Source organism: Haliotis rubra, unplaced genomic scaffold (genome assembly GCF_003918875.1).
Source record: "Haliotis rubra isolate DU_JTF1 unplaced genomic scaffold, ASM391887v1 Scf18, whole genome shotgun sequence".
Taxonomy (NCBI): domain Eukaryota; kingdom Metazoa; phylum Mollusca; class Gastropoda; order Lepetellida; family Haliotidae; genus Haliotis; species Haliotis rubra.
In genome coordinates, this window is record NW_025765780.1 from 3,255,557 (window position 1) to 3,271,827 (window position 16,271).

Genomic DNA, 16,271 nt, shown 5'->3' on the forward strand with positions numbered 1-16,271 from the left:
ATGTTAAAACTGATAATTCACTCTGAAGTGTTGATTACAGTCCTAAGTGCAGTGGGTATCCAATGTAACGCTCTTACCACAGACATGACACAAATAGTTTCAGAACATATAGACGGCTGTTAGTTATATACTGACCCTAACTGTATAGTATGGAGACATGTAAATTTGTACGGAAATGTGTCTTGTGGTATACCATTAAAAAGGTAATGCAATAATATATATAAACAGTGTTTTTGTATGTTTTACTGCTTTTCCATCCAAATAAATTGGAATAGTACACTTCTTAACAAAATTCTGAATTATCATTTGTTGGTAAAAGTTTAAGTTGGTTACAAACATACATAATACAGAATCATTGTTCAAGCAGAAATACATTTAATCAACTGTTGTGGTATGCAGAAATATATTCTTTTCAAAAGAATTACATAATAAAACTGAATTAAAATTTTAAGTTTTTGTATTTGAATCTTTTTTAGAGACATGTAATTAGGACAAAGAAAGTATTGCCTGGAAACACTGGCTATTGTTTAACAATGGTGCAGCTTACATGCACAATCATTGCTCCTTGTGCAAGGAAGGCAGGACAGAAATTGCACCATGTGAGTCAGGAAAGCTTTAAGTTTTCTTCTACAAGTGCATCCTGTTCAGGAGCTGGATGCTGTCAAGATAATCTCTGTTAATGCAAAACCCATCATACATGCAACGCTGCGTACACCAACGAGTCACATTTCAGCCCTAGCGTAACACTGAATCGGTTTGCTTCCAAGCAGCACAGTCTAATCCTAGGTCATATACAATTCCTTCAGAATATGTTCTTCTTAAACATAGCATATGTAGATATTAATAATCATTTAAAGGCAAGTGTTTTCCCTGGGGTCTCGGTACCCCTAGCGTATTGCTTAAAGTGTAACAATGCATGAAAACGCACCTGTCAGTATTTGAAATGGAGACTAAAATATGTCATCTGTCGTTGATATCGTGCCATGATCATTTGGGTGGCCAGTCAATTTGGTAAAAAAACACGAAGGGTTTTAAGCCTAGACAGACTGCATATGGCACACGACATAATAAATACTCCTGCGAAATGATCTATGTCGTAATATGCCCCATAAGAAGTCGACATTTTTCTGTTAATACAATCAAAAATCGGCATCATTACTTTTTCATATTTTTTCACTCATGTTTCAACACATGGAGATGGAATAAGACAATGTTAAGTGACCAAGACAAGTTTCAACTTGTGTAACCTTTAACTTTTTAAAAAATCGAGAGAATCATGCTGGTGAGAATCCTGGCTCACTGCAAACACCAAACACAGTTTTAAGGAATACGAATGAACATTTAGAATTGTTCCCGACAAATGGCCACGATATGACGCCTCGAAATCATTCTCGGATAATTTGCAGATTTTATTATCTTCAAGCAGCTGCTGAGACGAAAGATGTCTGAGATCATGAAGTGAAGACGTTTTGATAGCATCGAGAGATGGGAGTCTGGGTGATAGGGAGGGGTCATTGCAGATGGAAGTTAGATAGGGAGGGATCATTGCAGATAAAAGTAATACCAATGGTGGTGTTTTCTGCTAACTTACTTTTCCAATTGCAACTAGAGACAGCATCAAACGGAGTTGTGGCTGCATGTACGTTCTACATCAAATACATATTTTAGAAAACATTTTTCACCATTATCATCATCATCTTCATCATCATCATCACAGGTTGTTGACATGGAAACGATGCACTTTTACACAAGTGAAGGAAAAGGGAAAATACATCAGATGTTCTCATACATTACAATTATTAGTAAACTTTGTGTGACAGAACTATCATATTGTATCTTGATACAAATGTATGTGATACAGTAAGGTAGTAGCGCCATATAGAATGACATGTAAAACTGTGACAGAAACGAATGAAAATTAGCTTGGTTTGTCCTAACACAGATAAGAACAGAAACCTTGAATATGAAAATGGTAACATTCTTGGTGACTAAGTAAATCGCCCTTTTATGTTACAGGAGTCTAAAAGTTCCAAGGAAAGAAAGTCATATAGAATTTGTATTTCTGGATCCAAATGTAATGTGACTGTTGGTAATTCTCTCAACAGTACATGACCTCTACTACTACTGCTACTAGCAACAACAACAACAACTGTATTGCAGACATGACTACTACTATTCCTACTGCTGCTACTACTACTACTACTGCTGCTACTACTCCTACTGCTGCTACTACTACTATTATTACTACTACTGCTGCTACTACTACTACTCCTACTGCTGCTACTACTACTACTACTACTACTACTACTACTACTGCTGCTACTACTACTCCTCCTACTGTTCCTCTGCTACTACTACAGATGCCTTAGAAGCTTCAGTGTTGCTGCCACCATGTCTAAAGCCACATCTCTGACGCCACCGCCACCACCGCCACACAACTCCAACAACTGCCACTAACTATAAGTTTCATGTTCTTGTCAACACCATAAAAATCCTTCAGTTTAGGCGTAGTCATGCAATTTGTTAATACCTTTTTTTTATTTTAGAATCGTTGCCTACCCCAAACATCCACTAAGACTAATTGAAACGCTGATAATAATTACACCCAACCATAACGTTAAGATCTGTCCAAATTTCCTGAAGTTTCAAAACAAGTGCCCCCACCCACAATAATCCACAACAAATTAGCCTTGGTATGGGAACAAACTGGCAAAGAACAACATCATGTTCTTCAGTTTCTAAGCTAACCTCATTTAAGTAATATGTAAACTCCACCATGACACAGACCACCAAAACATGGATTGCCTTCTATCCTTTTTCTGCTGAAAAATTTGTCAGGGAAGTAAATTTTTCTATTCAAATAGCATGATTTATGCTTTCAACAACTGAGGCTATTACGCTAGTGCTTGCATGTTGCAGCGCCAGCCACGGACAATCTTGTCCCAAATAAATCAAAAAAAGAATTTTCAAGACTGGAAAGTTGATCTGGCAAGCAGTTCCACATCTTTGACTCATAGCTTGCTAAGCGATAACACCAAACCTATTGCGCCACCAAATACATCGACTTGTCAACGAGTTATTTCAAGCTCCCATTTGACGAATGCAGCCACGGCAGTACTACTATCCTAACACCTTCTCATGTTAATTTTCACCTGTCGTTAAATTCAATGTTGGTGAAATCAGTGGAACTCGAACCTCTGAGTTTCCTTAGCTCTTCAGCGGTACACATCATCTTGGCTCTGTGCTAATTAATAACCGGCCAACTGTAAACCTCAGTTTAAATTTATGTTTTCCAAGCTGTTTTTGCACGATATTTGACGCTGATTCGTATGTCTGAAGGGTGTATCTTGAAAAGAGATTAATTTTGCCTCAATCATGTCTGAATTTCAATTTAACTCCAAGTCCCCCCTGTATAATCTACATCGATGCATTTCCGGATGTTTTGCGTTTTGACATTTTAAAGATTTGGCTCTTAAAGACCCATGTTCACCCTGTCTGAATGAAGTAGGTACTTTGGTGAATGTGTTATATCTAAAACACACTTCTCAACGCGACAGAGAATATATTGGTGAAAACACTCATTAAATTCTCATGCTAATAGGCTTTGAAATAGATTGCCAGAAGAAAGTTTAAACTTGTGACTCTTTAATGACTTCAACTGAAATAATTTGCAGTAAGACTGAGAACTGGTTGCGTATTGATACACAAGCAGATTAGTACCCTAATCAAATAAGAGCAAGTAGAAGCATCCATTCTGCCTCAACAGCATCAGGAACCTGTCTGGAGGAGGAGACAAGCATCTTCATGTTTATTCCTCTGAACAATTCCAGATCTACAATGACTTGTACTTATAATAATTGTACAATAAACGCTTCCTTTAGGGTTTCACAGTTCTTCATCAGCCTCGGATCAGTAACTTAATAAAATGAAGCATGGGTCTGGAGAATGAATGATTTCTATTAAAATTGCACATTAGAGCAGGGAATTATCTTTTTAGTTTGCAAACTTGATGATTTGGTCAGGAGAAATAGGAAAAGTCAAATATTTTTATCATATATCCAAATATTTACACATGTGACTGGATGTGATAAAAATTCTAAAAGCTTTAGTCAGATACGACTGTCTACAACAGGCTTCTGGAAAAGGTATGGATCATTTAAACAATGACAACATTTTATCTTATCTGATTATCAATTGCAACAACTATTCACCAAATGTATAAACAAAATCTTGTGTTACTGATAGCGTTAACCAAATACCTACCATAAATTATCTAAAATAAACATAATCATTTATGCCTACTATTAAAAATATTTCTTACAATTATCATTAATGTTATGCTGGGAAATAATGAACTCAAATAACAAGTGACACTGAGCACGTCGCCATCGAACCTGTTTTTCTACACTGGTTTCCACCTGTGTGGCCATTGAATAATTAGGAAACTGTTTCAAGATGTCTAAACAGACACCACAATTAACACTGAACCAACCTATCTATTTCCAAACGTAATCACCATATTAAACACATAATACAACCTCATTATTTTGGTGCACTAAAACATGGCGGCCCCAGAAACAGTTTGGTGTCCTTCTTCCGCAATTAAAACCTCTCTAATCATTGCTATTGACACTTGCAAGTGCATATTCCCTAGCATTCCATTTAAAATTGGTTACAGAAAATATGCATCTGCAACACACAGGCTTCTGAGATATAATTAACGTGTTCGGCTCGGCAGTCGCTTGTCTTCATTAAGCAGGTCAATGATGATAGCTCTTGAGTCACAATAACATAGATTTTTCGACAGGTGCAAGGGTATTTTTGCTCCTCGTCAAACGGACAGGCATTTATTAGGACATTCTTCGATGGAGAGAAACAGTGGCCTAATCTGTCCTACTTTCCTCACAACTAATCAGCAACAGCGCTCATTTTCAGTTCTGTAGTTTCAATTTTAACAGAAATGCATTTCATTACACCACGGGCCTGAAAACTTTAAAGCAGTCACTATTATTTGTTTATTACACTGTTAAAGGTTGATGAAAAAAGGCTCCCCTTACATTATCCAGTGAGGGTATAAAAACTTTATGTGGGAAACATTATTAGTTTCAAGTGCAAGTGTACAAGCTTCATTCATCTGCGGAAAACAGTACATATAAGTTCCATAGATTATGAAGCATGATTATTCTAAGAAGATGTTGAATCTGCAAATTTTACTTATTTCATGGTAAATCAAATTTATAACTCTTTTCCAAAGACATCATTATATTCTAAATTGTATCTAAATAAATTAATTGTGATACTGAAAAGTAAAGATATTTTTATATTTTCATTCATAGATATTTAAAAGATTTCAGAAAATTAAAGCTAAAGGACTTGATATTTTCTGGAATATTTACAACATTAGATAATTTAGAAAATACTAGTTCATTCAATACAGTGTATAATATTATCAGAATTATTTGGCAAGTTTTAGACACTAAAGTGATGGAATCATCCATATGAACTTACAACTTCAATAGGTTCATAATTTTCATGAAAATATTAAAACTGTAAAGAATGGAAAGGGGTGGTACCAGAACACTGGCAGAGTACTAAGAAGTTTTTTTCGTAAACCTTGATTTCAAGCGAGCTAAAAGTAACTTTGAAAAATATTTGTAATTTCTTAATGTGCTAAATCATATGCCAGATATACTTTATCAATCATTTTCTCAGAACAAATAAAAATAGCATATAAAAACAATTAACCTTAACGTAAAAGAAGGAAATGACTGTATACTCAGTAATATTTCAGTCTAACAAAAGGCTGGTCTACCTATTGCTAATTCTGGGACATGTCATGCATGGCAATATTGTTTTATGGCCCCATTTTTGTCTAGTCTAGACAGTATATATTCCTTGGGAAAATGAAACCAGTACTTGCAGCATGACGACTGTGAAAACCATTTATTAATAGAGTGTGCAAATACCACAGCACCTCATTTGTGGAATCTGACATAGGAAGGAGCTATTAACGAAGGCACGTATATATCAGGAACGTTATCTCCGTGTCACTTACTTGGCGTCGCGGACTCTTCTGTTCTTGCAATAAACACCTTCCTTGTCAGATGTTCACAAATCTTTGCGTTTGACAGTTTGACAGAATACCGCATCTTGGGCAAGTGATTGTCTTAACACCTGACTTGGCGACACACCAGCCATATTAATTATCTTATTAATATCAAATCTTACCGCACAACCGCTAAACAAACATCAGAGGACATCTAATTACAGGTAAACATTCTGTCTGTCAGTTTCAGGTGAAAGGTCGACCTGACATGACCTGGATGTCCTCAGACATTCTTTAGCAGTGGGTACTAAGATTGGATTTAAATAAATCTGTATCATGTCTGCCTGTAAATAATTGAGTTTGAACCAGACAAATCCCCTGAATGATATTACATACAATGATCCATAATGATGGGGTACAATGACACACAGTCAAATCAATCACACAGTCTGACCATCCCCTCATTAACACCTGTGAAGATCCAGGTAAGAACTTATCTTTAGCAATGCATGCTTGTAGTAAGAGGTGACCAGGCTGGTTGGATTCAAACACAAGATCAGAAGATCTTGGCACAGCTAAGGGACACAACTCTGCACAACTGTGGCCGGTAAACCAGTAAACTAAAACTGCACTGATGAATGCTTCATTATGTACTGTGGTAGCCATTCTGCAGAACAGCAAGGGACATAATTCTGTTAATCATGCTCTCCACATTCTAATTTTAAAAATTAAGAAAATGTAAACTCCAACATTACACTAAAAAACTGCAGTATTGTCTGTGATGTCCCTACTAATGACCTAAGATGATAATTTCACATTTTATCGAGTAATGAACAATAACACTCTTGCTTATCATCTGATAATTCTATAGGCGTCTCATAATGTCCCGATAATATCCCCAGCATAATGTCTGGTTACAATTACAAGAAAAGTTTTAGTTTCAACATTTGAATTTTGATTTATCTCTAGATATCTAATATACAAATTAATTGTGTCAAGATTTTTTAATGGACCCCTTTTGTAAATTTTCTGAATGTGGTTATTACATTGAATACAGACACCCTTTCCCACCCCACCCCCCCATTTATTAACCCATTCAACACCGTAGGCCGGAAAACCGGCCAAGACGTCACGAGTCCCCAGACACCGGTCAGGCAGTAGTCGCATCAAAATTATATATAATTTTAGGAACCTAACTAACATATGATTCTTTTATCAAATCTATCACTTTTCACAATGTCTGTAAACACTTATTAAATTTCAAAAGACCATATATCATCAACAGGATTAGAATTATAAACTATTTTTTGCAATGTTATTGAAAATAACCATTCTCGGACACATGCTTCGGCAGCGGGTCCACAATAACATTGTCAAAGAGCAAAGTAACGATGTTTCGAGGAAATCATTAAATAAATTGAATAAACTAATGAATAAAATCAACAACAACATTCATAAAAGATGTTAAACGAACATATAAAATTACTATTTCCATCTTTTTGTGCGATCATGTAATGTAAGTCAAGTCACTGACTAGTGACATCTAGGCTCTTGACGCCTCAATCTTCACGCTCGGACACGATGTTTAATGCGAAAATATATGCATGAAGCATTTTTGTCACAGGTCATAACCTAGCCCGATACGTCCAATAAGTTCCATAATTTATGTACAGGTAGCGATTTCTTGCTTAATATGTTAAAAATAGCATTATTTTACCCAAAACTTTCGTCTAAATCTAAAAGTTTTCATTTACGAGGACTGTATCCATTGTCGTAATATGATTGGCTGCCTTAGGTCACGTGTCTGATTTTGACCAATCACGACCCTTATAGCAGACTGTGGCGAAAAAGCGTCATTACAAACCAATCTTTATCCAATAACATCGCTTCTTACAACTGTGAAATTACTCTCGGCAAGGGTACAGTGATATTGTTGATGTTCAGAGCTTTCAAACGATACCCGACATCAAACGATTCACCTCCCATGTTATTCATATGAAGCTTCGAAAACGGAGGTATTTTCCGTTGTTGTGTCATGTTATCGAGCGGAAAGCCACTGATATCGGGAAATAGGCGACCATACATATTATTTAAATCTTTTTATAATAATTTTCTGTTTAAGTAAAAATAAAAATTTAAACGAAAAAGGCACGGGCATGTTATGACATGTCACAAATGGAAAAAATCACCATAGTCTTTGCTTCTTTTGTGGTGTATCTGGACATTATAAATGTAAGCTTGCATTTTCATTACAAAAATAAATCTATTTAAGTTGTAGTTGTATTATTTGAATAACATTATAAAAAGAAACTTCATATTTATCAACAGTGGGATTAGATCTTTTAAACGGTGTATGAGATGTAGTAGCAATAACGTTTTACAAGCTTATAATTTCCTTCATAAACATAGGCTTCATCTGTGACCTTAGAGTCTCTGGGAACTCGGTGTCATGGCAGTAAATGCCTCTGGTTGACTGGTGTTGAAAGAGTTAAAGTGCCCAGTGCAATTATTGCCTCAAATATGGTATTTGTTTTTCTAATATTTGATGATCTAAAATATACATAATATATTACTCCTATTTACTAAGGTATTAACTATCATGTTACTCACGGTGCCTGTTTTGAAGTAAGTTACAAAGTAATTTCATGAGTTTCTCCACAAAAATTAACATCACTGAAATCATATTTAGAAGCTTGTGTAAAGAACTAATTTTATTTTGAAAAAATCAGTAATAGTACCAAAATTGTAGAGTATAATCTTTCTGTCGGTACACGTATTTCAACATTTCAGAAGGGTTCAGTTCTATTCATCTTATGTTTTGCATTTTGTCTGTTGTTGCAGATGTGAAGGAGATCTGGATTCACTTAACATCAGCTAATAACCATATTCTTACAACTATACACATGTTGTGGAAGAGGCGGTAATCTCCACATTGAGGGGGGATCTTGGGGGGATTAGGCATCAGTACCGCTAGCATGAAGGTGGGAGGTATGCTCGGAGATCCCTTCCATGCTTCATACTCAACAAAAAACTCACGGCAATGTTGAAGATGAATATAATTGTTTAGTAAACCTTCATTAAAACAAACTGAATTAATTGTACGTAATTGTTATTACATGTGGGGCGGTGGGGTAGCCTAGTGGTTAAAGCGTCCACTCGCCACGCCGAAGACCCGGGTTCAATTCCCCACATGGGCACAATGTGTTAAGCCCATTTCTGGTGTCCCCCTCCGTGATATTGCTGGAATATTGCTAAAAGCGGCGTAAAACTAAACTCAGTCAGTCAGTCAGTGTTATTACATGTACTTGTATTGGGTGAAGCATGTGAGCATATGTGTGTGTGTGTGTGTGTGTGTGTGTGTGTGTGTGTGTGTGTGTGTGTGTGTGTGTGTGTGAGAGAGAGAGAGAGAGAGAGAGAGAGAGAGAGAGAAGAGAGAAGAGAGAGAGAAAGAGAGAAAGAGAGAGAGAGAGAAAGAGAGAGAAAGAGAGAAAAGAGAGAGAAGAGAAAGAGAGAAAGAGAAAGAGAGAGAGAGAAGAGAGAAAGAGAGAAAGAAAGAGAGAGAGAAGAGAGAAAGAGAGAAAGAAAGAGAGAGAGAGAGAGTTGTATGATACATTATTACCTCATATAATTTAATGGAGGTTGCTTCATGAACCCATATTGCCCATGAAGATCCGGGTTAGGCCTAAAAAAATAAATGTTGTTGTTCCGATTACCCAACCGACCCTTGACATCTGGTGCCGACCCTCCTTTTTTAGTGGTATGAATAAAATAAGCTTTCAGATACCGTTATTTGACTTTGTGTTGCATTTCAACATCTGTGTTTTATGTTTTTATGTTCTTGTTCATAGTACCAGCCTGGTCATATGCATGGCATAGCACCAAGCTGTCTTTGTGAAGTCATTATTCAACATCACCAATCAAGGACTGTTAGATCCGAGTCTCTGTTCTTTATATGTTAGGTACCACCATGCATCTGCTTAAAAGGGCAGAAAGTCCATCTATATGGATGACCAAAAAAAAGCTTTTTTAAAAATACTACTGTAAGTGATAAGTATATGATATTTTCTTTGTGGCACTGAAAGCAAACTGACAGGTATGAAGCTTGTTGTAATGGAAATGTACAAAGAAATATGAATCGAATGGACGATACGATCACATAAATGCAGGAGCTTTGTTTGAATATGTACGAGTACCACAGTCTTTAATAGGGTCTATATATAAACCTAGTATCAATACTTGACGATCAAGTCAGCTACCTGTATGATTGTTGTAGCAATGTAAGGTTATTCCAATACTTCAATTAAACCTAGTATCAATACTTGATGATCTTCAAAATTCTATAAGTCTCTAAACTGAGCATAGAGCTGTACATTACTATCTTCATGCACTTGGAATTCTTTTACAGACTGCTTTAAAATAGCTGGAATACTGAAGACAGTGGCTTAAAACAACACTCACTCCAATTCAGCTTGATGTACACATCTACATGTATGACAGACTAGAATCGACATAGTAACTCAGGACTGGAGGGGTTTGCAATCAAGCAAAGAATTTACTCATATTTACTGAAAAATATTATCCAAATATTTTCTAAGACTGCATGCCGTACAGAACAAAACACTTGTGCCAAGTTTAATTTTTCTCCAATCTTTACAGTTGTTGTCATAACTCCTTAGAACCAATGACGCTCCAAAAATCTTAATTGCATGTTAAAAACTCTGTAGATATGCCATGTAACCAGTCTAACACTTAAAGAATCATATCCCTTCAAAATTCACTCTTTGTCCATATCTTCACAAATATGTCACAAATGGAAAAAATATGTGACAATCCGCTGAACTATTTCAATTCAATATTGCACTTTTGTCAAACGTTCGGCATGTTAAAAAATGTTTGTCCAATTGTATGTGAGCCGACATGCACGATTCATAATTAGTAGCAACAATGTACAATGAAGAAATTCTTTTTTGAATGTTTGAAACTCTCCAAGTTGTGAGGAATTTCTTGACTTCTGTCATGATCCTTTCACAGTAATAAATTTGGATTCATAGCATTATAGGTGACAAGGTTGCAGAAAAAGAAAATTAATTAGGAGAGTTTAACTAAAGTTCAAACCTAACAAAGAAAATCAAACACGGAGCATTCATAAACTGGACTAAGGTACAGTGGAGACAGAGGCACCACTGATCCTAGTTTGTTTCAAGTGTAGTTCGTTTTACACAGGTCAACATAAATAAATACCAAATGGTCAGAAGAACAAAAAACAGGTTAATTATATCCTTCAGTTTGTCATAAAAGTGATCAGTATAAACGTAGTTTGCTGAAGTTTGTATCATATGAAAAGAATTGAGAAATTATGTTTTGTAGAATTGGTTCTAAATTTGAATAGAATATAATTTTTCTAGAATAGTTCTGGCGTTGAAATCATAATAATAGTGTGCATGTTTGTTTGTTGAAAGAGGTGACTAATGGGATCAGGTGGTCAGACTTGCTGCACTTGGTTGATGTATGTCATTGTATCCCAATTGTGTAGATTGATGCTCATGTCAATCTCTGGAGCACGGTAATATAGCTAGAAAATTGCTGAGTACGGTGTTAACTCTTTCAACACCAGTCAACCAGAGGCATTTACTGCCGTGACACCGAGTTCCCAGAGACCCTGAGGTCATAGATGAAGCCTATGATTATGAAGGAAATTATAAGCTTGTAAAACGTTATTGCTACTACATCCCATACACCATTTAAAAGATCTAATCCTACTGTTGATAAATATGAAGTTTATTTTTATAATATTATTCAAATAATACAACTACAACTTAAATAAATGTATTTTCGAATGAAAATGCAAGCTTACATTTATAACGTCCAGATAAACCACGAAAGAAGCAAAAACTATGGCGATTTTTTTCCATTTGTGACATGTGATAACATGCCCGCCCTTTTCTTTTATATTTTCATTTTTACGTCATCAGAAAATTATTATAAAAGATTTCTTAAATAATATGTATGGTCAGCCTATTTCCCGATATCTGTGGCTTTCCGCTCGGTAACATGACATAACAACGGAAAATACCTCCGTTTTGAAGCTTCATTATGCATAACATGCGATCTTAATCGTTTGATGTCGGGCATCGCTCGAAAGCTCTGAACATCAACAATATCACTGTACCCTTGCCAAGAGTATTTTCACAGTTGTAAGAAGCGATTTTATTGGATAAAGATTGGTTTCTAATGACGCCACAGTCTGCTATAAGGGTCCTGATTGGTCAAAATCAGACACGTGACCTAAGGCAGCCAATCATATTACGGCAATGGATACCGTCCTCGTAAACGAAAACCTTCAGATTTAGACAAAAGTTTTGGGTAAAATAATGCTATTCTGAACATATTAAGCATGAAATCGCTACCTATACGTAAATTATGGAACTTATTGGACGTATCGGGCTAGGTTATGACCTGTGACAAAAATGCTTCATGTATATATTTTTCGCATTAAACATCGTGTCCCGCGTGAAGATTGAGGCGTCAGAGCGAGATGTCACTCGCAGTGACTTGACTTGCATTACATGATCGCACAAAAAGATGGAAATAGTAATTTTATATTTACGTTTGACAACTTTTATGAATGTTGTTGTTGATTTTATTCATTAGTTTATTCAATTTATTTAATGAATTCCTCGAAACATCGTTACTTTGCTCTTTCACAATGTTATTGTAGACCCGCTGCCGAAGCATGTGTCCGAGAATCGTTGTTTTCAATAACATTGCGAAAAATAGTTTATAATTTTAATTCTGCTGATAATATATGATAAATTGAAATTTAATAAGTGTTTTCAGACATTGTGAAATGTGATAGATTTAATATATGAATCATAAGTCAGGTAGGTTCCTAAAATTATGTCTCATTTTGACGTGACTACTGCCTGGCCGCTTAATCGGCCTCCGGTGTCTGGGGACTCATAACGTACGTTGTGGCCGCTTAAGCGGCCTGCGGTGTTGAAAGGGTTAAACAGCAAACAAACTAAGGCCACTTAATAAGGGTTGTTGATCTTAGACAACATATTTGCTGTGTATTCATTTATTTCTTATTTTTTAAGGGGATGGTGGGTTGTGTGTCAACTAATAGACACAAACAATTTAATATTGTTTCATCTGTTTTGACTGATTATTAATATAAAGTTACAAGTACAAAAATTAAGTTTTAACAACATGAATATGTAATCAAACACATTGTACAGAGGTTTGGGCCAGTACAAGGCTCAGACAGAAAGATATCTTATAGCTTTCTCTCACAGGAGTAAAACCATGTTTCACATATATTTAATGATGTTAAACACTGTGCATTCTAAACATAATATGACTTTGTTTTCCCCTAGAACTGATCATCATGAACAAATGGGTGACAAATATAATAAACATTTAATGTTACAAATTATTCAGGTTTCATTTCGACAAGCCCAAGCTAATTAAAGAGCAAAAAATTCTTGCAACTTTAAAATTAACTACGTCTGGGCAAATAACCTTGTGCAAGCCTGTATGTGTATTGAAATACAGACCAACCTTTACAACTAACACTACCACGGTAACAGAGGATATCTCAGAGAATAAATATAACAGACAGTAAAGACAATCTCCAAGACAATTGCCTTAAAACGGTCAATTGTCTGCATTAACCCAGACACAAGACAGACTGTATCAAGTGTCATTACGAGAAGTCATTATCCCCACCCCAAGCTTCACATCCACATCAGGAACAAGTACAAAGCCAATAGCTAATATATATTCGAATATTTTTATCACAGTCCTAATTTCCAGTTTTAGGTTTTGTTGATGTATTTCTGACATATCCACTATTGCACAAACCTTTTAACAACTGATCTTTTGAACCCGCTACCTAAAACCAGTGTCCCTTCCAAGAAGCAATATGTTAATGACAAACTGTACAATCCAGGTAACACAGATGTCAAAGGATGGTGTTGAGTTTGAGACCTCTGGCCACTGGAGACGCTATGGACAGCCAGACAAATTAGGTAACAGTATTACAGATCAATGGCAGTATGACTTCAAATGAGAAATTAAGAACACAACACTTGTATGCAATGACACATGAAAACATATTTCACAGACAAATCTTCCATAACAGTTGTGACAAATTATGTACAGATTACATGCATTGATGTGTAAGATTAACCAAACAATCAATGCTCTTATGCATTTAAGACAATCACCTTTCTCTGACTTATTGTAAATCTGTGATTTTAATATGTCCTAAGTCGTTTATATACATTAAAGTTTATATTTAGTCTGTCTACTTTATGAAGTGTCACTTCTGGCTCAATGTTGTTAATTCACTGTTAAATACTGTGAGCACAATCACATGGCTTAATCCGAAATCGAATCCCACTTTTTGATGCAACCAGGTAGTGCTGCCATGTTTTCACTCATGTCTACTGGGGTTTTACTTGTCAATAAAGAATACCATTTACAACTTGATTAGAGGCAAGTACCGAAACAGTTGAGTCATTTGTTCAATTTGCACTGTACTTCACAGCAAGATGGCGGTAAGGCAATAATTACAGTTAAACTGTTAACAGGACTAATTAAAAATTTTCAATAAAGGTATAAATTCTACAATAAACATTTTAAGTGGAAATTGGGTTCAATGTTTTCGATAGTTATGTGTATTTTATCTCAAATTGGAGATAAGTTGTCAAATGTATGTGGATACAGTGAGGATGAAGAGAATAGGTTTGAGATATGAGTAGTTCCATCAGAGCTCTATATGATTGCCATTTGTACGTAATGGTTCGTTGGTTTGTTGTTGAACACCACACTCAACAATACTCCAAATAATCGAGTCTGGACCAAACAATCCACTGATCAACAGCATGAGCATCAATCTACACAAATGGGGAACAATGCCATGTGTCAACCAAGTCATCAAGCCTGACCACCCGATCCCGTTAGTTGCCTCTTACTACAAGCATGGGTTGCTGAAGACCAATTCTAACCCGGATCTTCATGGGTATTGTACATAATGGCTGAGATATAATGTTCTCACCATAACACAACCTCTATACTATGAACAACTTCTACATCCATCTGAGAGAAGTGACAAAAGAGTACAACAAGTTATGAGACAGCATGTATTAATATGAATATTATACTTAATTTTACCATAAAAAGGGGCAGAATAGGATGCATGCCATACTTGCATACATGTAGGACTTTTCCAAATGCAAACACATTACTTGCAAGCATGTTAACTCTGGAAAGAACAGACTGTTTGAAAACATTATTTTTCATATTGAAAAAAATATATATTAACTTACAGGGTAGACAGTGCCATGTTTGTGAGTTTGTATTTACTATTTGTGAACAAGTAGAGAGGGACTACAGTTATCAAAATCATTCAGATTTAAAGTAATCAAAATTCTGATAATCAGAGGTTTTGTATCAGTTTGGTCTTCAGCTCCACCAGAATGGAGTATCACTGATATGGACAGAAATGTTCCGTCTTCAGCTCCACCAGAATGGAGTATCACTGATATGGACAGAAATGTTCCGGCTTCAGCTCCACCAGAATGGAGTATCACTGATATGGACAGAAATGTTCCGTCTTCAGCTCCACCAGAATGGAGTATCACTGATATGGACAGAAATGTTCCGTCTTCAGCTCCACCAGAATGGAGTATCACTGATATGGACAGAATGACCAGTCATTCTGCAACGGCCTGGCAACTGCAATCATCAATATGACCAGAACCATTCCACAAGACCAGTTCACAACATGACCTCCCTAGCTCCAGACTGTCAGAAGTCTAGGTATTGGATCTCTGGAAGAAACAAATGATACTCTGTTTCTGAACAATATGGTCCCCTAGATTCATGTTGCTATCAGATGCAAGAATCCCTTGACTCATGAGTGCTGCCTAATTTCAGAAGGTTGGTGACAATCAATGTTTCATAAGAAAGAGAGTTACGGCCGTCTGATTTATCTTTTGGAATGGACCATGATACCATTATACAAAACATTCTCAGAGCTAAGGCTGTCTTCCGCCTATCTTAAGGTCAGGGAGTTACAATCACCTTAGCAGCATTACAGTCTTCACTATTTGATCTTGGTAATTTCATTTGACCTGGTCCATCTCATTTGATCTTGCCAGTCTCATTTTACCTGGCCTGCATCATTCGACCTTGGCAGTCTCATCTTACATGGTCCATC